At 44.7% G+C, this 25,235-nt stretch overlaps 1 pseudogene; it reads left to right on the top strand.

Annotated features, from left to right (window-relative positions):
- Positions 1–12,078, top strand: part of LOC136691255 (G-protein coupled receptor 26-like) — a 24,848-nt pseudogene extending 12,770 nt beyond the window's left edge.
- The last annotated feature ends 13,157 nt before the right edge of the window (positions 12,079–25,235 follow it).

Here is a 25,235-nt window from a genome sequence, read left to right as displayed (position 1 = left end):
TGGGTGAGTGTGTGTCAGAGTGACTGGGTGGGTGTGTGGAAGTGACTGGGTGAGTGTGTTTCAGGGTGACTGGGTGAGTGTGTGTCAGAATGACTGGGTTAGTGTGTGTCAGAGTGACTGGGTGAGTGTGTGAAAGTGACTGGGTGAGTGTGTGAAAGTGACTGGGTGAGTGTGTGGAAGTGTTCACAGATGTGTGTGTCAGAGTGACTGGGTGAGTGTGTGGAAGTGACTGGGTGAGTGTGTGTCAGAGTGACTGGGTGTGTGTGTGGAAGTGACTGGGTGAGTGTGTGTCAGAGTGACTGGGTGAGTGTGTGAAAGTGACTGGGTGAGTGTGTGTCAGGGTGACTGGGTGAGTGTGTGTCAGAATGACTGGGTTAGTGTGTGTCAGAGTGACTGGGTGAGTGTGTGAAAGTGACTGGGTGAGTGTTTGGAAGTGACTGGGTGAGTGTGTGGAAGTGACTGGGTGAGTGTGTGAAAGTGACTGGGTGAGTGTGTGTCAGAGTGACTGGGTGAGTGTGTGTCAGAGTGACTGGGTGGGTGTGTGGAAGTGACTGGGTGAGTGTGTGTCAGGGTGACTGGGTGAGTGTGTGTCAGAATGACTGGGTTAGTGTGTGTCAGAGTGACTGGGTGAGTGTGTGAAAGTGACTGGGTGAGTGTGTGGAAGTGTTCACAGATGTGTGTGTCAGAGTGACTGGGTGAGTGTGTGGAAGTGACTGGGTGAGTGTGTGTCAGAGTGACTGGGTGAGTGTGTGAAAGTGACTGGGTGAGTGTGTGTCAGAGTGACTGGGTGAGTGTGTGAAAGTGACTGGGTGAGTGTGTGGAAGTGACTGGGTGAGTGTTTGGAAGTGATTGGGTGAGTGTGTGGAAGTGACTGGGTGAGTGTGTGTCAGAGTGACTTTGTTAGTGTGTGAAAGTGACTGGGTGAGTGTGTGTCAGAGTGACTGGGTGGGTGTGTGGAAGTGACTGGGTGAGTGTGTGTCAGGGTGACTGGGTGAGTGTGTGTCAGAATGACTGGGTTAGTGTGTGTCAGAGTGACTGGGTGAGTGTTTGGAAGTGACTGGGTGAGTGTGTGTCAGAGTGACTGGGTGAGTGTTTGGAAGTGACTGGGTGAGTGTGTGGAAGTGACTGGGTGAGTGTGTGTCAGAGTGACTTTGTTAGTGTGTGAAATTGACTGGGTGAGTGTGTGTCAGAGTGACTGGGTGGGTGTGTGGAAGTGACTGGGTGAGTGTGTTTCAGGGTGACTGGGTGAGTGTGTGTCAGAATGACTGGGTTAGTGTGTGTCAGAGTGACTGGGTGAGTGTGTGAAAGTGACTGGGTGGGTGTGTGTCAGAGTGACTGGGTGGGTGTGTGGAAGTGACTGGGTGAGTGTGTGTCAGGGTGACTGGGTGAGTGTGTGTCAGAATGACTGGGTTAGTGTGTGTCAGAGTGACTGGGTGAGTGTGTGAAAGTGACTGGGTGAGTGTGTGAAAGTGACTGGGTGAGTGTGTGTCAGAGTGACTGGGTGAGTGTGTGGAAGTGACTGGGTGAGTGTGTGTCAGAATGACTGGGTTAGTGTGTGTCAGAGTGACTGGGTGAGTGTGTGAAAGTGACTGGGTGAGTGTGTGAAAGTGACTGGGTGAGTGTGTGGAAGTGTTCACAGATGTGTGTGTCAGAGTGACTGGGTGAGTGTGTGGAAGTGACTGGGTGAGTGTGTGTCAGAGTGACTGGGTGTGTGTGTGGAAGTGACTGGGTGAGTGTGTGTCAGAGTGACTGGGTGAGTGTGTGAAAGTGACTGGGTGAGTGTGTGTCAGGGTGACTGGGTGAGTGTGTGTCAGAATGACTGGGTTAGTGTGTGTCAGAGTGACTGGGTGAGTGTGTGAAAGTGACTGGGTGAGTGTTTGGAAGTGACTGGGTGAGTGTGTGGAAGTGACTGGGTGAGTGTGTGAAAGTGACTGGGTGAGTGTGTGTCAGAGTGACTGGGTGAGTGTGTGTCAGAGTGACTGGGTGGGTGTGTGGAAGTGACTGGGTGAGTGTGTGTCAGGGTGACTGGGTGAGTGTGTGTCAGAATGACTGGGTTAGTGTGTGTCAGAGTGACTGGGTGAGTGTGTGAAAGTGACTGGGTGAGTGTGTGGAAGTGTTCACAGATGTGTGTGTCAGAGTGACTGGGTGAGTGTGTGGAAGTGACTGGGTGAGTGTGTGTCAGAGTGACTGGGTGAGTGTGTGAAAGTGACTGGGTGAGTGTGTGTCAGAGTGACTGGGTGAGTGTGTGAAAGTGACTGGGTGAGTGTGTGGAAGTGACTGGGTGAGTGTTTGGAAGTGACTGGGTGAGTGTGTGGAAGTGACTGGGTGAGTGTGTGTCAGAGTGACTTTGTTAGTGTGTGAAAGTGACTGGGTGAGTGTGTGTCAGAGTGACTGGGTGGGTGTGTGGAAGTGACTGGGTGAGTGTGTGTCAGGGTGACTGGGTGAGTGTGTGTCAGAATGACTGGGTTAGTGTGTGTCAGAGTGACTGGGTGAGTGTTTGGAAGTGACTGGGTGAGTGTGTGTCAGAGTGACTGGGTGAGTGTTTGGAAGTGACTGGGTGAGTGTGTGGAAGTGACTGGGTGAGTGTGTGTCAGAGTGACTTTGTTAGTGTGTGAAATTGACTGGGTGAGTGTGTGTCAGAGTGACTGGGTGGGTGTGTGGAAGTGACTGGGTGAGTGTGTTTCAGGGTGACTGGGTGAGTGTGTGTCAGAATGACTGGGTTAGTGTGTGTCAGAGTGACTGGGTGAGTGTGTGAAAGTGACTGGGTGGGTGTGTGTCAGAGTGACTGGGTGGGTGTGTGGAAGTGACTGGGTGAGTGTGTGTCAGGGTGACTGGGTGAGTGTGTGTCAGAATGACTGGGTTAGTGTGTGTCAGAGTGACTGGGTGAGTGTGTGAAAGTGACTGGGTGAGTGTGTGTCAGAGTGACTGGGTGAGTGTGTGGAAGTGACTGGGTGAGTGTGTGTCAGAATGACTGGGTTAGTGTGTGTCAGAGTGACTGGGTGAGTGTGTGAAAGTGACTGGGTGAGTGTGTGAAAGTGACTGGGTGAGTGTGTGGAAGTGACTGGGTGAGTGTGTGTCAGAGTGACTTTGTTAGTGTGTGAAAGTGACTGGGTGAGTGTGTGTCAGAATGACTGGGTGAGTGTGTGTCAGAGTGACTGGGTGAGTGTGTGGAAGCACAGGGTGAGACTCTACAGAACGTTAGTGATGTGTGCGGGGTGAGATTGCAAGAAATAAATATTCAAAACTCATTAAACTCGTTTGTTTTTCTATATTCTGCACTTTTCTTATTCTCTGCTAATTCAGAAACTTTAGCGTCAGGTGCCAAATGTCGCCTCACGGAGCTTAGGGGCTGATGGACACCTGGATGAGGAAAAGGGGCGTGTGTTCTGTTCATTTGTGTAGAAAAGAGGAGGAGCTCTTATCGTCATGGGCTCCATGGGGTGATTTTAATTGAGTTTGGTGCTGCAGGTAGGTGTCGAAGTCACACAGCTCCAGGGACCTGGAGGTTGTGGGTTCGATTCCCGCTCCGGGTGACTGTCAGTGAGGAGTGTGGTGTGTTCTCTCTGTGTCTGCGTGGGTTTCCTCCGGGTGACTGTCAGTGAGGAGTGTGGTGTGTTCTCTCTGTGTCTGCGTGGGTTTCCTCCGGGTGGTTGTCTGTGAGGAGTGTGGTGTGTTCTCTCTGTGTCTGCGTGGGTTTCCTCCAGGTGACTGTCTGTGAGGAGTGTGGTGTGTTCTCTCTGTGTCTGCGTGGGTTTCCTCCGGGTGACTGTCTGTGAGGAGTGTGGTGTGTTCTCTCTGTGTCTGCGTGGGTTTCCTCCGGGTGACTGTCTGTGAGGAGTGTGGTGTGTTCTCTCTGTGTCTGCGTGGGTTTCCTCCGGGTGACTCTCTGTGAGGAGTGTGGTGTGTTCTCTCTGTGTCTGCGTGGGTTTCCTCCGGGTGACTCTCTGTGAGGAGTGTGGTGTGTTCTCTCTGTGTCTGCGTGGGTTTCCTCCGGGTGCTCCGGTTTCCTCCCACAGTCCAAAAACACACATTGCAGGTGAATTGGTGACTCAAAAGTGTCCGTAGGTGTGAGTGTGTGAGTGAATGTGTGTGTGTGTGTTGTCCTGTGAAGGACTGGCGCCCCCTCCAGGGTGTATTCCCACCTTGCGCCCAATGATTCCAGGTAGGCTCTGGACCCACCGCGATCCTGAACTGGATAGGGTTACAGATAATGAATGAATGAATGAATATAACACACAGATAGAATTATATAAAGGGCAACAGTGAGCTGTTGTTTGCCAAATAGTGAGCCCACATTCATCTACAGTTAAATCTCAGATCTCGCTGAATACAAACCTCACTCTGTGTCCTCCATGGGTCGATATTAACCCCGTCAGCTCCAGCACATATTTGTTAATAAGTTTAACCCTTTAAACACCACGCGACTGTTTTTTAGTCACTGATCACAGGTGAAAACACTAAACTCTCCTTCCCTTTATCTGAGCTTATTCTTTACCTTCTCTGACACTTTCAGTTTTAGACTAAACAGAGGTCACTGTTTAAAATGATCATTAATGGTTTTTATTTAAGGTGTTTACGACCTAACTAATAACCATGTAATAAACAGGTTGTTATATGTGTGGTCGTATTTTTAAGTGGTACAGATTAAAGCTATGAGTGACACTGTGGGAAATACAGGTACGAATGCAGCTCAAACAGGTATGGGTTTCCAGAGCTGCTCACAGTTAAAAATGAGCTGGAGAAAGCTGATCCACTCTCGCCCCCTGTGTGTGTCTGATATAAAGAGGAGTGATGGGTAACGTGCTAATGGTTCTGCTCTCTTTACCCAGCACCCCGTCTTTCTCAGTAGATATGATGGATGCCTTTATTGTAATTGGACTTGGGGATGTGTGAGTAAATATGTGTGTGTGTGTGTGTGTGTGTGTGTGTGTCTGGCAGTCTCAGATGGTTCAGTGAGTGTGTTGTCATTAATTATATCTGAAGAGTGGTGGCTTGATGCTGGGGATTATAATGAAATAACACAGCAAAGCTTTTATAGATGCCAGCTGTCATTCTAGTGCAAAGAAAGGAACTCTCTCTCTCTCTCTCTCTTTCTCTCTCTCTCTCTCTCTGTGTGTGTGTGTGTGTGTGCCCAGAGGGCCATTTGTCACTTGTTCATTTACTTATTCTAAGTCAATGTCACCCAGGATTTCCCTGCTGCGGGGAGGTATTAGGATGATAAACTGAATCATGTTTCAGCTCTGATACCATTCAGGGGACAATGGGGATCACTGCACAATTCATCGAGAGGTGACCACATCAGGCGTGTCTCAGTTAGCCCGACAAAACATGGGCTCCTTTTACATACCGTAATTATTAATGGTTTCAGTAATAAAATAAATAATATTAGGTTTCCTCTGGGTGACTGTGTGTGAGGAGTGTGGTGTGTTCTTCCTGTGTCTGCGTGGGTTTCCTCTGGGTGACTGTCTGTGAAGAGTGTGCTGTGTTCTCCCTGTGTCTGCGTGGGTTTCCTCCGGGTGATTGTCTGTGAGGAGTGTGGTGTGTTCTCCCTGTGTCTGCGTGGGTTTCCTCCGGGTGATTGTCTGTGAGGAGTGTGCTGTGTTCTCCCTGTGTCTGCGTGGGTTTCCTCCGGGTGATTGTCTGTGAGGAGTGTTCTGTGTTCTTTCTGTGTCTGCGTGGGTTTCCTCTGGGTGACTGTCTGTGAGGAGTGTGGTGTGTTCTCCCTGTGTCTGTGTGGGTTTCCTCCGGGTGACTGTCTGTGAGGAGTGTGCTGTGTTCTCCCTGTGTCTGCGTGGGTTTCCTCAGGGTGCTCCAGTTTCCACCCATGCTCCAAAAACACACATTGGTAGATGGATTGGAGACTCACTGCATGGAGACCATGCAGTGGAAAAACACCATTAAATTCCAACACAAGTGTCGACAATGACCCTAAAGACAAACAGAAAAGTCTGCTTTAAGGAGTCCTCAGATAACTGTGAGCAGCTCTGGTCATGAGGACTGGGGAAACATAATGGAGCTTTTAATTGGCTGCTCGCCTGCAGTCGAATCCTCTCACGAAGACGAGTTACGCTGGTGCGATGCTAGTGATGAAAAATTAATTGGATTGTTGCAGACCCTCAGAGCTCTCGAATGCATTGTTCCCTCCCCTGGGTTCTGACTCCTGTTACTCTGCCGAACGAAAGAAATCCAGACAAGCTGAAATTGGCCGAGAGAGGCTGGAAATCCCTCTGCGTGATGGGCTACGTTCTAATAAGTCAGCTTCAGAGAACAGGGGAACAGAATTATAAAAGAGAGGAATGTGAAAGTGAAAAAGAAGGATCTGCAGCTGTCGTTTAGGTCCTCCGTGGTGCTTTTGTTTTGAGCGTCTGTACGGATTCAGTGGCTCCGTTTGACTTAGCTGGAGTTTGTTCACAAGATAATAAGATAAGACTGAGCCTAAAGTCAGAAGGCTGTGGGCATGAATGATTAGGGGAGATATGAGGAGGAAATCAAAAAAGACATGAACATTTAAACTGGAAAAAGACACACACAGGTCCAACTGCCATTCTTATTTTCCAGCATTGGCTACAGAGGACTTAAGAAGCCTAGGTAATAGATAGATAGATAGATAGATAGATAGATAGATAGATAGATAGATAGATAGGTAGATAGATAGATAGATAGATAGATATTATTTTCATTGCTCAGTACACACTCTGTGAAAGGCAGCAAAGTAGAATTTAGTGTTTCTGAAATTTTACACTCAAGCTACAAAACTAAATACCACTCAAAGCGTATTCATTCATCCATCCATTCATTTTCTGTTATGGCTTCATCCTGTTCAGCGTCACAGTGGGTCTGGAGCCTATATAGAATCATCACAGCTCAGTCACGCAGACACAGGGAGAACACAGCACACTCCTCACAGACAGTCACCCGAAGGAAACCCACGCAGACACAGAAAGAACACACCACACTCCTCACAGACAGTCACCCGAAGGAAACCCACGCAGACACAGGAAGAACACACCACACTCCTCACAGAGAGTCACCCGGAGGAAACCCACACAGACACAGGGAGAACACACCACACTCCTCACAGAGAGTCACCCGGAGGAAACCCACGCAGACACAGGGAGAACACACCACACTCCTCACAGACAGTCACCCGAAGGAAACCCACGCAGACACAGAGAGAACACACCAAACTCCTCACAGACAGTCACCCGGAGGAAACCCACGCAGACACAGGGAGAACACACCACACTCCTCACAGACAGTCACCCGGAGGAAACCCACGCAGACACAGAGAGAACACACCACACTCCTCACAGACAGTGACCTGAGTAGGATCTTGTTAGAGATATAATCTTGTTTAGCCTTTGCCATGTACATGAGACAAGTGTGAGGCAGGCAACTGAGGTGTGTGTGTGTGTGTGTGTGTGTGTGTGTGTGTGTGTGTGAGAGAGCCAAGAATGAAGTGGCTCTGACTAACCTCCTTTTCTGAAACTGTGAGTGAGGTGAAAGAGATGATCAGTGGAAAGATCACACTCACTCTGCTCCTGGTCACTTACCAGAACACTATCATCATCATCATCTTCCTTCTATGATTTTGGGATCCCGGACACTTCTCATCGAGCTGTTTGAGAGTGAAGGACTGTATCCATAGCAACAGAAACCCTGAAAAGATGATGATATTTCAGTCAGAGTCAGTTCCAGCTCTGAATAAAACCCAGAGGTTTTACAGCAGTTCCAGTAAAATACTGTACATTCAAATGGATATTATGGTGTGTATTCATTATGTCCAGGAAGGTGGCAGGGTTTCTCTCTACTGACTGTGTGTACATGGGGTCCTGGCTTCAATCCCCTCCTCGGGTGACTGTCTGTGAGGAGTGTGGTGTGTTCTCCCTGTGTCTGCGTGGGTTTCCTCCGGGTGACTGTCTGTGAGGAGTATGGTGTGTTCTCCCTGTGTCTGCGTGGGTTTCCTCCGGGTGACTGTCTGTGAGGAGCGTGGTGTGTTCTCTCTGTGTCTGCATGGGTCCCTCAACATCCACAACTTATGTGCCCCTGGGAAAGGCACCTAATCCTCAACTGCTCCCTAGGTGTTGGGATGGCTTCCTCTGTGTTTGTGTGTGTGTGTGTGTGTGTGTGTGTGTGTGTGTGTGTGTTTGCACTGCTATGTGATGAGAATTAAAACATGTTTCACTTTCACATATCACTTTTTTCAGGTTTCCACTGAAAACAGTGCATCCCATATTTATTCTAGAAATTCTAGATTTTTACCCTTTGGCTGTTACCATGGAGATGTGGGCAGCTCTGGCCAGTGCCCCGTGAAGATGCAAAACAGAGAACAAAACTGCTTCTCAAAACACTTCGGATTATTTTACGCTGGGAGCTGTGACATGTTTCTCTCAGACTCATGGGGAAACAACCGAAAGCATAAAGAGGGTGAGGGGGTATGTTTCCAATGAATATGAACATCTTAGATTCAAAGATATTAAACTTTCACTAGGGTGGTCTCCTCTAGGGTCTGTCTTCAGTCCCTTTACTAAGGGAGCAAAGTCCCTAGAGGGCATTTCATCAGTGCACATGTACATTAAATCAAGGATCTGGAGCCCACCAACCCACACACTGTGAAACAAGACCCCCCCAGTCAGTTTGCTGAGCGCTACCTAAGTCATAAAACATGCCGTTCTCACTCTGCTCCACTTCTGACGTGAGGTGCAGAGACTTTAGAATAGCCCCACCCCCTTGTCTGAGTCTGTCCAATCACAGCGCTGGACTCGCATTTATGTGAGAGCGCAAAAATGAGGTTAAACTCAGCAAAACAGACACAACGAGCGCGGAGAAATACGAGGACTGAGTAAAAACAGAGAAGAAAGAGAACAGAGTGAAAACGGCTAAAAATCAGAGCTCCTGCTCCTCGCTCCTCACTGCTGTGCGCTCGGGGTCGGGGTGAACAGCAAGCGGCTCATTATCATTTAAAGGAACAGGGGGTCATTCTGAACAGGGCTGTTTACACAGGGGGAGAACACTGTTGTGGGGCTCGTGGGGTTTGGACCAAAGCGGGTCACAGACGTTTCATTAAGAAACAGAACTGTGTTCCACTGTCGAGACGAGGGGGAATATGAGCTTTTTAAGGGGCACAGTTCAAGCTTAAGACCACTGTTGTACATCTGAGGGTGCTTTTACATTGTCTGTACTGTTTTTGTATGAAAATGAACATGTACAGTAGCCTTTTCTCTGCTGTACAAAGACAAATCTATAACTGTGTATTATATGGAAAGTTTAGAAATGGATAATATTTAGGGCACCAGCAGTCAGCCGTTTCAAACCAGTTTCAACATGCCATCCTCCATTTCCCCAGGAGGGAATCCCTAAGTGCGTTCCTAAGGGCTGTTCCATTGCTTTATTATCTCCAGTGAAGTGTGTTAGATGAGCCCCCGAGGAGTGAAGAACTGAGTGAATTTAAGCGTCAACTCCATCAGCTGAATTCCAGCAAGAATCATTGAGCCTTGACACATTTCCCTCCTCAGGCTGGCAGAAAGATCAATCAATCAATCAATCAAATTTTATTTATATAGCGCTTTTCACAACAAAAAGTCGTCACAAAGCAGCTTTACAGAGATCCGGGTCCAAGCCTCCTATGAGCAAGCCAGGGGCAACAGTGGCAAGGAAAAACTCCCTCAGCACACGAGGAAGAAACCTTGGAAGGAACCAAGACTCATACGGGGAACCCATCCTCCTCGGGTCGACACCGGAGACACAACAGAGAACAGAAGTAAAAGTGAAATGACAGATGAAGGGGTTATAGTAATATAAATGTAGTATATTAGTGATGATGGAGAAGCAGAAATGAAAATGGTGAGGATGATGATATTAGTGATGTATGAGTCTGAAAGATCCAGAAAGATGGATAAGAGAGATTATAACCTCCTCGTTAGCATGCTAAAGGCTAGACAGCTAAGAGTGAAAGGGGATACGTTATTGTGAATGTTCCTGTACCTGTGTCTCATTATAGCAGCCACACACAGTAACGTTGTGTCACTAAATGTGCCACTAAAACAGTTATATGCAGAGGCTGGCTGATGACTGATGACCTTGAAAATAAAATGAGGTTTGTGGATGAGGTTTTTAAAAACTGAGTAACACATTAATCATTAAATAACGATTAAATAAATCATGGGGATCACTTAATTATGCACGCGACTTATTAAGTGAAATCACAAAAGTGTGAGACTGACAGTAGCTGTGTCCAAAGCCTGATTTCAGTGTATAAGGTTGAAACATGAGTTTTAATAACAGTTTTAAAATAGTATTATCTTGCAGCATAATATTAATAAGCAAATACAGTCTATTTTAAATTAGTCGTGTTAGTGCTTGGGGCGAATGAGACCTTTCCAGTGACGTCACCATGCAACCTCCTTACACAAACTTAGGTTCCCAGATAGGAGTCTTCATAGGACACCTCCTACCTCAGCTGCAGCCTAGGCTTTGGAATGCAGCTAATGTGTGTGCACAAATTAACCAGGCATGTCAATGACTTAATAATAACTTGTATCCAATGAATAAGCTGTGGGAATGACTAAATAAGGTGCAAGAACAATTACTAAGGTATGTAAACAACTTAATTACACATAGTAATGACTTAATTCATGGGGAACACATTATTAAGATGTTGGAATTGTTTAGGGCGGCACGGTGGCGTAGCTGGTAGTGTTGCAGTCATAGAGCTCCAGGGACCTGGAGGTTGTGGGTTCGATTCCCGCTCCAGGTGACTGTCTGTGAGGAGTGTGGTGTGTGGTGTGTTCTCTCTGTGTCTGCGTGGGTTTCCTCCGGGTGACTGTCTGTGAGGAGTGTGGTGTGTTCTCTCTGTGTCTGCGTGGGTTTCCTCCAGGTGACTGTCTGTGAGGAGTGTGGTGTGTTCTCCCTGTGTCTGCGTGGGTTTCCTCCGGGTGACTGTCTGTGAGGAGTGTGGTGTGTTCTCTCTGTGTCTGCGTGGGTTTCCTCCGGGTGACTGTCTGTGAGGAGTGTGGTGTGTGGTGTGTTCTCTCTGTGTCTGCGTGGGTTTCCTCCGGGTGACTGTCTGTGAGGAGTGTGGTGTGTTCTCTCTGTGTCTGCGTGGGTTTCCTCCAGGTGACTGTCTGTGAGGAGTGTGGTGTGTTCTCCCTGTGTCTGCGTGGGTTTCCTCCGGGTGACTCATGTCTTATTAAAGGAACACTAGATAATATTTTTACCTTAAAATTACAGCTTCAAAATCACTGTGATGCTTCACAGAGATGTAAAAGGAAGAATAGAGCCTCTGTTGTTAACACTCTGGCTCTGCACTGCAGAAAGTGCTCTGAGTAACTTTCTAGAGGAGATTAGGAAACCACCTCACCTCACCTTCCCCTCCCCCCTTCGTTTGAGGACAGTGCTGTAAATGTGAATTACACTCTGCGTTACACACTGCATCTGTAGGGGGAGCCCAGGAGCAAAATTACAAAATCTTATCTAGTGTACCTTTAATTTGATTGTTACAACATATTTACATATCTCATCCCTACACCTCATTAAAACATTAACACGCATAATTAAGCCATTCAAGTTGATACCAAACATTATTAACTTGTTATGGATTTTATCAATATCTCAATCCCATGTCATTTCCACACTTTATAAAGTCACATGCTGTGGGAACGCTGGAGAAGAGCTAACGTGCCTCTCTGTCTTTGCAGGATCCTGGAGCTGTGGCCTGCAGTTCATATCAGTCAGCAGTGGGGGGTGCTGTGTAAATGTTTGACCTACAGTAAAGCAGCGTGTGACCCCTTCATCTACTCTCTGCTCCGGCACCAGTACAGGAAAACCTGCTCGGACATCATCAACCGGCTGCTCAAGCGCTCGTCCACAAACTCCTCCGAGTGGCAGCGCTCCAACGGACCCAGCACGGTCCATCAGACTCTGGACTCGGACCGGGCCGAGAAGGGACCGGCGCCTTGAGGTTTCTGGGAGGATGGTGACACTCACGGAGCAGCGATTCTGCTGGGGTTGTGGTCTACTGTGGGAGTATAGTTTCAGAAGGAGCATTTCTAGAAGAGCCCGTCGTACGTGGACATACGGCAGCCCCCGTGGTTCAGAAGATCTCACTTCTGCAGCGATGTTTTCTACGATGTTTTCTACTCCGTCACTCGCTCTGGCTGTAAATCCGTAAGAAATGTTTACGAAGAAAGTCTCGTTGACCTCTTGTGGATATTCGCTATGGGAAGAAGATACAGATGATACAGGGCCCTGATATTTGGTGAATATGGTTGGACTTTAAGTCCACGCTGGCTGGGTTTTAGGAGTGGAGCTCAGACTGAGAGTGAAACATAACTGTCTCCAGAGGAAATGCATGCCCTTGGGTAGATGAGTAAACTCTAATGTTCATCTAGTGCTCCTTAGAGCTGAGAATAGCTGCTGTCAGCTGTAAATGTGGTAGGTGTGGGACATTTTTCCTGAAATCTTGGTTCTCCAGAAACCGGAAAAGCCTGAAAATCAGATCAAAAACGTACAAACCTAGTTCCCAAAAATAAGGCACCGTAGGTGAAAGTCATATAGAAAGAGGACACAGTGATTTGTAAATCACCTTTAACTTGTGTTTAAACAAAAACAGTGTAAAGTTGAGATATTTAATGTTTAATTTAATAAGATTCACTAATTTAATATTAATGTATCATCATTTTTAAATCATTTTCCAGAAAAGTTGGGACAGTATTTTTAAGTCTCTCACACTCTCACACCTGAGGACAGTTTCACACACTCACACACTCACCCAGTCACTCACACACTCACACCTGAGGACAGTTTCACACACTCACCCTGTCACTCACACACACACCTAAGGACAGTTTCACACACTCACACACTCACACCTGAGGACAGTTTCACACACTCACCCAGTCACTCACACACACACCTAAGGACAGTTTCACACATTCACACACTCACCCACACACACACCTAAGGACAGTTTCACACACTCACCCAGTCACTCACACACACACACCTGAGGACAGTTTCACACACTCACACACTCACCCAGTCACTCACACCTGAGGACAGTTTCACACACTCACCCAGTCACTCACACACACACCTAAGGACAGTTTCACACACTCACCCAGACACTCACACACTCACACCTGAGGACAGTTTCACACACTCACACACTCACCCAGTCACTCACACACTCACACCTGAGGACAGTTTCACACACTCACCCAGTCACTCACACACTCACACCTGAGGACAGTTTCACACACTCACCCAGACACTCACACACTCACACCTGTGGACAGTTTCACACACTCACCCAGTTACTCACACACTCACCCAGTCACTCACACTCACACTGTGGACAGTGTCACACACTCACCCAGTTACTCACACACTCACCCAGTCACTCACACTCACTCCTGTGGAAAGTGTCATAGACTCACCCAGTCACTCACACACTCACACCTGTGGACAGTTTAACACACTCACCCAGTCACTCACACCTGTGGACAGTGTCACACACTCACCCAGTCACTCACACACTCACACCTGTGGACAGTGTCACACACTCACCCAGTCACTCACACACTCACACCTGTGGACAGTGTCACACACTCACCCAGTCACTCACACACTCACACCTGTGGACAGTGTCACACACTCACCCAGTCACTCATTGGCCCAAATGTGGGTATCAGTGCACATAACATTCCTTTAAAGTGAAACGTTTAAACTGCAGCACTGAGAGGATGTTTTGAGGATGTTCAGGGCAGATGACAACAACAGGGAAACTTCCTCGACCCAACATTCAGGCAGTGTGTTGTGGATGTGATAAAAGCCTGAGAGAAGGTGTTTGAAGAGAACATTTTTAAATGGGAAGGACAAGTTAAACATCCTCCTCTCCTAACTCTTTTGGAAAGTGATTTGAACATGACTTTGGGGATAAAGGGAATTTTACAATTAAAAGGTAAAACATTAAACAGAATTTAGAGAAACACGGCTTCCTGTATTCACTAGCATTTCAATGTATTAACTTTTTCAGAATATTGAACACCGCAGAGCCTCCCCTGAGCGGTCAGAGAGGGAACACTGAGGGGAATAAATGCAGAACAAGGCAGTTCTTCAGCAGAACGCTCTCAGCCATGAAGCAGCGGCACAACCCCTGTGTTTTCTCATCGAAAAACTTCCATTGCTTTTCACTGCACACACTTTAGCTCACACTCTCTGAAACCAATTAAAGCCTCAGTTTGGCAGCTGAGTGGATGCAGGGCAGTAGGCCTAGGCTCTCACACACTGCCAGATCGACTGAGGCATCGACTGAGCCGAGAACTTCCTAACAGACAAATCACCACCCAGTGTGTGTTTAGTGCCTTCCTCTTTTGGAGTAACAGCAGGTAGATCGAGAGCCACTGGGAGATTGGTCAAACTGAACGTGTCTCTAATCAACCTGCTGATTGGCTTTGCTGGAAATGAGCAGCTAAATACCTGTCTTTGCCCCACCCACAGATTTATTCCTTTGCGTCTTTCAATAGTACACACTACTTACATGTGCAGGATCAAGTTAACTCAAGCATCATTTCTTCTGAAACGAAAGGCGTTGTTATGGACTCTGTGCTCTGTTTGTGTCCAGAGCAGCCTCAACTTTTCTGGGAAAGTTTTACGCTAGGTACTGGAACATTTCAAAGCCAAAGTCAAAACATTGCTGTGATGATCTGATGGCATTCAGAAACATAAATATTAGGTGAACAACACATTTAAAGCATTTTTGTGTATTGTATAAATGGAATTCCAAACTCAATCATTCCCACTCTTTTGTCATTATATGGTGTCGTATTAAACACAATTCACATTTAATTCAACACAAAAATAACCTAAAAATGATGTAATGTGAAACAGAAGAGTGTGATGGATTTGTTCTGTTCTTGGGGATAACATTGTGTCCAAAAGTACATGAGTTTGGGTTTAGACGATTTACAGATCTCGATGTTAGCAATCGTGAACATAGTGAATTAATACTTCATTTTTAGTTTAGTTGCATATACAACAATGCAGTCAGAATAAAATAACAAAAGAACAGCAGACTGTTGATATTTTGAATTATAATTATTTGTTACACAAATAATGCTTTAAAACTTGTACCTGTGAAATTAGTTAAATAAGGTTCTGAGGTTGGATGGCTACTTCTGGATTCATTTGGCATTGGGCAGGGTGACCTCAGGCTCATGTGCAGCTGCTCTAAAGCATCTCAATTATATTGGTAATGTAAAATATATACTACTTAGAATGGGTGTCTCTAAAGTGTTGGATATAGGGTCTGTATCCATGAGTGTCTGTATAGCAGTGTGTCTCAGAGCACGGCATGATCTCATAATGAAAACATCTGGAACAGCTGTGAGACATTTTGGGCCTAATTTGGGTGGGAAATAGACTTCTTTTAAAGTGGAAATGTACTAAGTATACCAAAGTAGGGAGAGATGGTGTGCTCTTAAATGGCTGAAACTCTCCACTTCAAACTACTCAGTTACATCATACATCAGGCTGGTCTCAGAGCGAATGGATCCATGTTTGACTACAGTGCATAAAGTATGTGTACCTGCATGATGACTTGTTGCACAAACTTGGAGTGTATAAGTGTAGTGTAGACATACTGTGACGTATGTGTTGTACTGCTCTTTGGCATCTCTCACCCACCGAGAAAACATCCCCTGAATTTAGAAATCCTACTTAGAAAGTCAGGGAATTGACTGTAAGTCAGAGAATCAATTTCGAAAAACAATATTTAGAGATGACTTTTTAAAAAAACTATCATCAAAACATTCAAAAGCACAAACCGAGATGGGTGATCACTTAAGGTGGAAGTGTCTCTAAACTCGGGAGACGGCTAACCACAATTCCAACAGTGCTATAGAACTAAAGAACTCTAGTTACAAATGAGTTTCTGTGGTGATTCAAACAGTGAAAAAAAACTTACAGAAAAGTTACACTTCAGCCACGTAAAAAACAACAGTCGTTTTTCTCAAACACACAATTCCACCTTAAAAAGAGGCGGAGATCCTGACATCCTAACATAAACAACCCAGAAAGCTTTGTGTGTCCCCTCAATTTAAAAAAAAAATCATTGTAAAATACTAGCTAGCACCACATGCAGAGAGTCTGAGGCCAAATGTACTCTCTGGATTCCTAGTCTTGGATGACTGACACATCTCCTGGGATCAAACTTGCTGTCTACTGATGATAGGATTAATGCATTAATCCCCCGTGACACTCAGGAACCCCAAACTGCACTCTCTTATGAAAGACATTTAGAATGAGTCTCTACTTTTAGCAGGAAGATTATTTTTAAGGAGGGCAACTCCCTCTGGATGTGTTTACCCCCTTAAATCAAGAAAGACTTAGTACATATATAGTACATATAGCCATCTTCACCATTTTTAAAAACTACCCACATTACATAAAGAACTGAAGACTAGACCAGCTACTTCATTTCCAGAATAAAACCCAAGAGCTTGTTAATAACAGGGCTGAGCCAATCGTGGGAATTGAGTGTGTGTAATAACTCCATGGATTTCTGAAGTGGGAAGTCTGTGTAGCTGAGTGCTAATCGAACCTCGCTGCTCTGAGGCGTACTTTATTAGAAGTGTAAATCTGGGCAGATACACATTGAAACCCATTTTGCAATATTCCTTCTGTGTCTCTTATTCACTTTCTTTTGTTTTTGTGTGTTGTTTTGTGAAAGCTAGTAACAAGACATGTTTGTGAGAGTAGCTGTGCTCCACACCACACTCCAAATATGGCTAACAACAAGTAAATGCTATTTACATTTAGTTTGCATTGATTAGCGTATGCTAAAATGGCCTGTATGGGCTTAGAATAATTATCAGCAAAGGTTTCCCTTTTGGAGTATCTTCTAGAACTTTTAAAAATATATTTGAAATTGAAATTTTAAAGGTTTGCCATCTACAAAAATGGCATGGCCAGTTGCTAAAGTGGTAGAACAAAAGGCATCAGTGGACTTGTTAAGAGAAGAACCAGTGTTGTAAAGTCTTCTTCTACATTAACAATGATTGCATTTTTAATTCAGAACTATGTTTCCCTAAAGCATTTCAGTGTCAGGATCATCTTAACCAGTAGAGAGTGTGGCCATTGTTCATGAAAGATGCATCAGATCTGGTCATAAATTGAGCGCTCTCGTATTTCTTTGTTATTCATCAGTGTCATCTTTAGTCCTATTGGTATGGGATTCAATTTACATACGTCAGGTACTGGGGTTTTTTCTTTGCCATTTAAAATACAATCACAGAGAAGTGCTTTTTTTTTTACAAGTGGTTCCTCTGTGATTTTATTTATGTCCAAATCAGCCACTTCTGTGCGATTCTTCCTCCTTCCCTGAGAAAATTACAGTTTGTATTTGCTACTATTTTCAACCTAACTCAGTTCTCTGATCATTCAAAGAAAAGACAGTGAAAATCAGGAACATATGTTCCCACAGGGTTGTGATCACATGACACAAACATCCAGGAAACACCTGGTTTTAGACCACAATAATTTATTAGTATGGTGTAGGGCCTCCTTTTGCAGCCAATACAGCATCAATTTGTCTTGGGAATGACATATACAAGTCCTGCACAGTGGTCAGAGGGATTTTAAGCCATTCTTCTTGCAGGATAGTGGCCAGGTCACTACGTGATGCTGGTGAAGGAAAACGTTTCCTGACTCGCTCCTCCAAAACATCCCAAAGTAGCTCAATAATATTTAAATCTGGTGACTGTGCAGGCCATGGGAGATGTTCAACTTCACTCTCATGTTCAACAAACCAATCTTTCACCAGTCTTGTGTGTGTATTGGTGCATTGTCGTCCTGATACACTGCACTGCCTTCAGGATACAATGTTTTGAACCATTGGATGCACATGGTCTTACTGGTGCAATGTGCAATTAATGAAGAGTGGCCACCAGGCTGGTCCAATTATGTTGGATATATATGTTATATATATTGTTCTTCTATTTTTCAGTGTTCTTATTATTCCACGCTTCCTTGTCCGCTTAACTTGTCCCGCAGTTTTCGAGCTATTGACTCCGTTCCACCTGGAAATCATGCGTCTTATAGCAACGATGTGAGCTTGTATACAGCCTTCCGATACCCACACTCGTTTCCCCGCTACACTCGTTTTTTCTCCATTTTTCCCCAGTCATTTCTATGGAATTAATTTTCAAAGTGCTCTAACCCTGTCAATTTTCAAGCTACGGACATGAGATTTTAGACAGTCAGACCCAGTCACATCGGGACCTGTCACGTCCGTTTTCGGACCTCTTGCCCTCATCCTTCCCTTTCTATCCCTCCTTCAAAATCCCTGCATTCATTTGAATGGGTGACAGCTAGAGTGCGCGATGTCACCGCACTCTAGCTTCTCTGCCCGAACATCGTTTTTTCACTTTTTAGCAGAAGAATTCGCCATAACTTCCTTAGAGTTTCACCTAGAAACTTCATTTAAATTTTAAATGGTAGAGAGACTTGTCCCTTATAGTACTTGTAAATTTGAACATTTTTGAAAATACAGTTTTTAAGTTATGAATTTTTGTTCGGCACTAGGAAGGGTTTCGGCTCCCATAGAGTTCAATGCATTTTTAGAGCGGCTCAGAGTGCGGTTTCTAAATCTTCCTCCTGTTTTTAACTTGTCATAACATGCTCAATTCATCCTCAATCTGCAGATTCTTTATACCAGATTGATTCCCAGACTCTCCTTGTCGCAACGGTATATGGTACAGTTAAGCTTGAAGCGGGAAAGACGCTGTTCAGGGGACAGTGGTTTCAGTGGCGCAACATCTTGCGTTTCCTCCTGGAAATGCAGACCTCTAGTTTAGCCATGAAACCTCCCACAGTGAAATGACAGGTGTTTCGGTTTCATTGTCTAATCTCTGTACATTACTACACTTATTATTGCTTTAAGATTTGAGAGAAGTTATGAGCATGTAGCGATGAGACACTGGAACTGAAATATGGACCGTTATGAAGTACTGTTCTCTGAGAGTTTGATCCCAAACTCCACTTTCAAAGACAAGCATTGCTTCAGAAGCTCCTGAATGCTCTTCTTTTATTGCCTTGCTATTGAAACATATGCATGAAATATAATTATAATCACTTTATCGGTGATACAAGTCCAGTTCCCTCACCACCAGGCCACAGCTGCCCCTAAGTGTTTGAGTTTGAGACATACGTAGAAACATAACCTTCTTGAGGGTACACATTTCTACAAGCACTTGATGAGTATAAATCTGTATATTTCAGTGCTGTGCGACTGATAGTGTTTTCATTTCTCTGTTAACACTGCCTGAAAAATAAAAAACTAAGTGCTAACACAAGATTGGAGCGATCGCACAGTCACCAAATGTGTAGAAATATATTTGAATATACTTTTTCCTGACCCACTGAGGCAGAGAGCACAGCTTTCCAAATTAACAGCCGTCATTTTAAAACGTGCTGACAGGCCTTTTCTCCTTCAAGACTGTGTCACTAATCCAAAGCCTGTCGGATGTCAGACTCAGTCGGCCCAAAACCCGCTTGATACAAAGGCACAGAGAACGCAGCCCGAAAACCTGGTGCTGACAGCTCCTGAACACAAAGACTGAGGGATACGGGAAGGTCGCATGTGGTCAGGGAATGTTCCAGCACTTTTTCTGCTGAATAAGTTGAAGCTAGAATTATGGACCTTGTTAAGAGGGGAGGAAGAAACCTTAGCTAATGTACTTCTTTGCTGTAAGCCTTTAAAGGAACACTAGGTAAGATTTGGTATATTTGCTTCTGGGCTCCCCCTACAGCTGCAGAGTGTAAATCACGTTAAAAGCACCGAGGGTGGGGACAGTGGAGTGGTTTCCTACCCTTCTCCAAAAGTTACATAGTGCAGTTTCTTCTGTGCTGAGCCAAGAATATCAACAACAGGGGTGCTATTCTCCTTATTACAGCTCAGTGTAGCATCACAATGATTTTGAAGCTGAAATGTTAAGGTAAAAATACTACTGATTGTTCCTTTAAGAGGCAGCCTGAGAGAGTGCCTGTCAATTATGTTTCAGACAGTTGCCCATGTGCCCAAATTTTGTAGATAACATCTCTGAGCAGAAACTTCTGCTACTATAAAATACACCCATTGCAATCTATATAGAAAAGCACTGATGAACAGAACTTTGCACTTTAATGTAGCTATATATATATATATATATGAGACAGCTATATATATGTTCAGCATGCTCAATGCTAAACATACACTAGCTATATCTTCGTCCAGCACAGGGCTGTGCAGCAGAGGCACTGTTCTCTGAAACATGTCATGTTTCAGAGATGTCATTTTAACATATTTAGGATGAGTTGGAGTGGTGTTAGTGATCCACAACTAATCCTCCAACATCGGCACCCGTCCTCTGGCTGGAAGCCATCATACATCCACAGGAATGTACCGACATCTAGTGTAAGGCTGTCCCAGGGGAGAAGAGCCTATTACTGAGCAGGTGTGGGTTTTATCATATATATTATGAGCTACAAGAGAAGACTATTAAATGACAGCATGCTTCTGTTTCAGTCGGCAGTATCCATCGGTCTCAGTGGGTAAAGAGCGCACTGGTTCAGCACTGTACTGCTATCACATGCTCTGCTTAAAGAAATGCTCTTACAAGGCCATCATAAGCACAATGCCTTAACAATCTCCAGAAAAAGACGCAATTAAAAATCATATCCAACCTGTCCAGTGAAAAACTTTTTCTCCAAAAAGGAAAAGCCTTCTTAAAGGTGTAGTTCACAATTGTAGTAAAACATTTTTTAAAAAGTATAAAATTCAGACGTTTCCTCACCATTTGCTGTTCTCCAGTCGGTTTGCGGTGGAAACTTAATGTGTTTTTCGAAGCCCCGTGTCTGTAAATGAATGAAAAAACAAACTCCAAATGTTGAAAAGCATGAAAAGAGATGAGGATATTGCTCTATTCCTGTTCAATATGTGGGTCATATAAACTTATTCTTGCTGATTTGGATCACTTGTTGAAACATGTTTGTAGATGGGGAATTAGTATGTTTACAGAGCCAAGGTTCATCTTGTATCTTATAAACTCAGTCCACTCTTAAATGAGAGGTCCATTAATGTTTCAAAATATCTGCATAATTAAATGATTAAGATGTAAACAAAGTCATGCAGAGTGGTTGGTACATTTGCAGTGTTCGGTTCTAGAGGAATGTGCAGCATCACATGCGTTAACGGTGGTGGTTAATGGAACCAGACATAAAAGCTCTTCACAGAAATGGTTATGAACAAACTGGCAAGTGTCTGATAATAGATTTGAGATAAGATTAAGGCAAAAGAATCAGTACTATTTCACCATCATTAACATTTCTAGCAAAAACTCCTCAAAATGATGGTCTGAAGCAGCTGTATATGAGGTCAACTCGCTCAGTGGAAATCGTGGCCTGGAAGAGTGTAAACACCACCAGCATTGGGCTGTGGAACAGAGGGACTGCTCTCTGGAGCTCCATCCAGTACATTTGGGGGAATGAGTCGGAGCTGGATTTGAGATCAGAAACTAATCATCCAGTATCAGCACTTGGCATCGCTAATACTCTAGTGGCTGAACTCCATCAACCACCCACAGGAATGTACCAGCATTGAGGGTAAGGTCCACTGCAGGTTTTGGAGCGTAAGTAAAATGTCTATAAATTTTGTATTTTTTTTTTTTTTGTAGACGTCGTGACACTGTCGTTCCTATAACAAAATCAGAGATGGATTTTCTTCACAAATAATCAACGCACGTTCAGCCACTCTCACAGACCTCAGTCTTTTAGCTTTGTAGGAATTAGAGAAATGTGGAAACAGATCATATTCAGCTTCTGTCCCAGCTCTTGGAGGACGTGGTATTTAATTCTTCATCCACTGCAGAAACCTTGGCACTGAACTAGAACAAGGCAAGACTTGAAAGAGGTGGTGATGTTACGAATGAAATGAACTCAACTTTGTGAATATTACACAGAGCAGATCTGATGATGTAAGAGTCTTAGATTTTAGAAATTAAAGTTGGAAGAGTGAACAGTATTTTTGTGTATTTTGTTATTAGTGTCACACAGGCTCCGTGTTTTTGATTGTGTGAAGACGGATATTTTTATTTAGTGATGTAAATAAAAGGATAATAAAAATAATGACGATTATATACCTCTATATGTTGACCTTGGAAAATTAACTATACGAAATAAAACTGCCATTGTTATTTGAGTTGTACTTCTTGTTATTATTCTTATATCATTTTACTGTCATTTACATTTTTTTTTTGATCATGGGCTCCCACTATAGTTACAGTTTAATTCATTCTTACAGCACTGTCCCATAGTCAATGAGGAGGGAGTTTTTCTACCCTCCTCCAAAGTTACATAGTTCAGTTTCTGCAGTGATGAGCCTGGAGTGGCAAGGACAGAGGCTCTTTTCTTCCTGTTACTGCTCAGAGGAGCCTCACAATGATTTTGAAGCTAAGTTTTCTCTTTAGTTATTAGTCGTCTCTGATGCCCCACTTCACTGGATCACACATAGTGCCATCAGGTCGGGGTGGGGATGAATACACACAGATAAAATATCCCCGGTTAAACTTAGTGAGGTTCAGAAGCTGATGAGATGATAATTTAATCGTAGAGTGCATCATTTTTTATTAAAGTAACATTGAATTAAATTATCTGTGTTTTAAAACCAGCTCACCTCAGGCACTGATGGCAACCTTGTTTTCTTAGTCAGGGACCGTAAGGTACGATATCCATGATCCAAACAGAGCAGACAACACAGAGAAATAATCCAACAATAAACAACACCAGAAGCAAAACAGGGCAGAGCAGGTGAACACGAGAGGACTAACACTTCAAGACAAAACACAGAGGAAGACAAGGACTAAACACACACTGACAAACAGTTGGTGGACAGAGCTTATTTTATGGCTCCATCTCCCACCTCACCTCAGCTCCTCTCTCCTCTGATCACATTTAGGGAAATGATATGTCCCTTAAATGCAACGTAGACAATTCTGGAGATTTTTATTGTGTGTGTTCATTCAGAAACTCTGTACCTTTTAAGGTAGAATGGTGTGTGAGTAAGAAGAGACTGTATCTGACTGGTGTCTGAAGTGTAAATTGTCTGTAAGTGTTTATTCACTGATTGAATTCCCACAGAAACTCATGTGTAACTAGAGTTGTTAAGTTTTGTAGCTCTTTCGGTCTATGTTTACTTTCATGCAGTTAGCGCTCTCTTGAATTTAGAGTCAGTTCCACCTTAAGTAATGTAACTGTAACAGCAAAAATAAGTCAGTGTTACCCCCCTATGGAGCAGGAATAGAGCAACATCCTCATCTCTTTCATGTTTTCTTTTTGTATCTCCAACATCCATATCCCAAATGCCGTTGTCCTGGCCATTGCTGTGTGTTAGAGAGAGAGAGAGAGAGAGAGAGGGAGAATATCTGAATTAGTTTGGACTGACAGTTAAGTTATTTCCCATTAGCTGAGCCAGGGCTGTGTACCAACACTGGATCTTTTTCCAGTGCGGAGGCATAGCAGAGAGCAGCACATAGTGAAGAATCATTCTCTGAATCTCTGAATGAAGAGTTTATTGGATTAAAATCATGAACATTGTCTTTAAGATGGTGGGCATTGATCAGGTCACCTGTCTCATTCTGGAGGAGGTAGGACAAAGGCATAGAGTGATATTCTGCTTTTCCACCACTGTTCCACTGGTCTGTCGCCGAGCGCCTGCTGCTGAAATGTAAACACAGCTCTCGAGTTTCAGGAGTTAATGTAGTTTGCTTTAAGGTGTTGTACGCTGAGATATTGTGCCATGTCTGTGGAGAAGCTGTGCTGTGTGGAAAGAGGTGTCCGCAGGTGTCCGAGTCAAAGAGATGACTTCACTTCACACTCCACTGTCAGCGGTAATGAAACGGCCCACAGAAACAACACCACTCACAACTGCCAATGACTACGATTTGAGACACTGACACAAACACGTGTCTGCAGTGTGTGTGTGTGTGTGTGTGTGATATCTGAAACTGCAGGGGTTGGAGTGCTGTGGAATTGCTGTTTGTTTGGAGCTGAATGTGTTGTGCCCTGATTCAGCTCTTAGTTTTCACACAGTGATAAACAGCACGATCAGGCACTGATTACACGATTACACTCATTAAAGCAACAAGAACAACACAGTAGTGTGTGTGTGTGTGTGTGTGTGTGTGTGTCAGCCTGAGATTTCAGACTCTGACTGGTGTGTGTAACACAGAGAGAAGCACTGATTGTGTCCATCTGCTGAGGCATGGAGTCTGTTTTTCCGGATCAGAGCTGTAACATACACTGCATGTGTTCATCACTGCTCCAAACAACATCCGTTCATCTTCTGTAAGATCAGCCACTCACTCACTCACACCTGTGGACAGTTTCACACACTCACCCAGTCACTCACACACTCACACTGTGGACAGTTTCACACACTCACCCAGTCACTCACACACTCACACTGTGGACAGTTTCACACACTCATGCAGTCACTCACACCTGTGGACAGTTTCACACACTCACCCAGTCACTCTCACACTCACCCAGTCACTCACATACACACCTGTGGACAGTTTTTACACACTCACCCAGTCACTCACACACTCACCCAGTCATTCACACACTCACACCTGTGGACAGTTTCACACATTCACCCAGTCACTCACACACTCACCCAGTCATTTACACACTCACCCAGTCACTCACACACACACCTGTGGACAGTTTCACACACTCACCTAGTCACTCACCCAGTGATTCACACACTCACACCTGTGGACAGTTTCACACACTCACTCAGTCACTCACACACTCACACTGTGGACAGTTTCACACACTCACCCAGTCACTCACACACACACACATGTGGACAGTTTCACACACTCACTCAGTCACTCACACACTCACACTGTGGACAGTTTCACACACTCACCCAGTCACTCACACACACACATGTGGACAGTTTTTACACACTCACCCAGTCACTCACACACTCACACTGTGGACAGTTTCACACACTCACCCAGTCACTCACACACTCACACTGTGGATAGTTTCACACACTCATGCAGTCACTCACACCCGTGGACAGTTTCACACACTCACCCAGTCACTTTCACACTCACCCAGTCACTCACACACACACCTGTGGACAGTTTTTACACACTCACCCAGTCACTCACACACTCACACCTGTGGAC

Source organism: Hoplias malabaricus, chromosome 3 (genome assembly GCF_029633855.1).
Source record: "Hoplias malabaricus isolate fHopMal1 chromosome 3, fHopMal1.hap1, whole genome shotgun sequence".
Lineage (NCBI taxonomy): Eukaryota > Metazoa > Chordata > Actinopteri > Characiformes > Erythrinidae > Hoplias > Hoplias malabaricus.
This window is presented reverse-complemented; position numbering and strand designations above follow the sequence as displayed.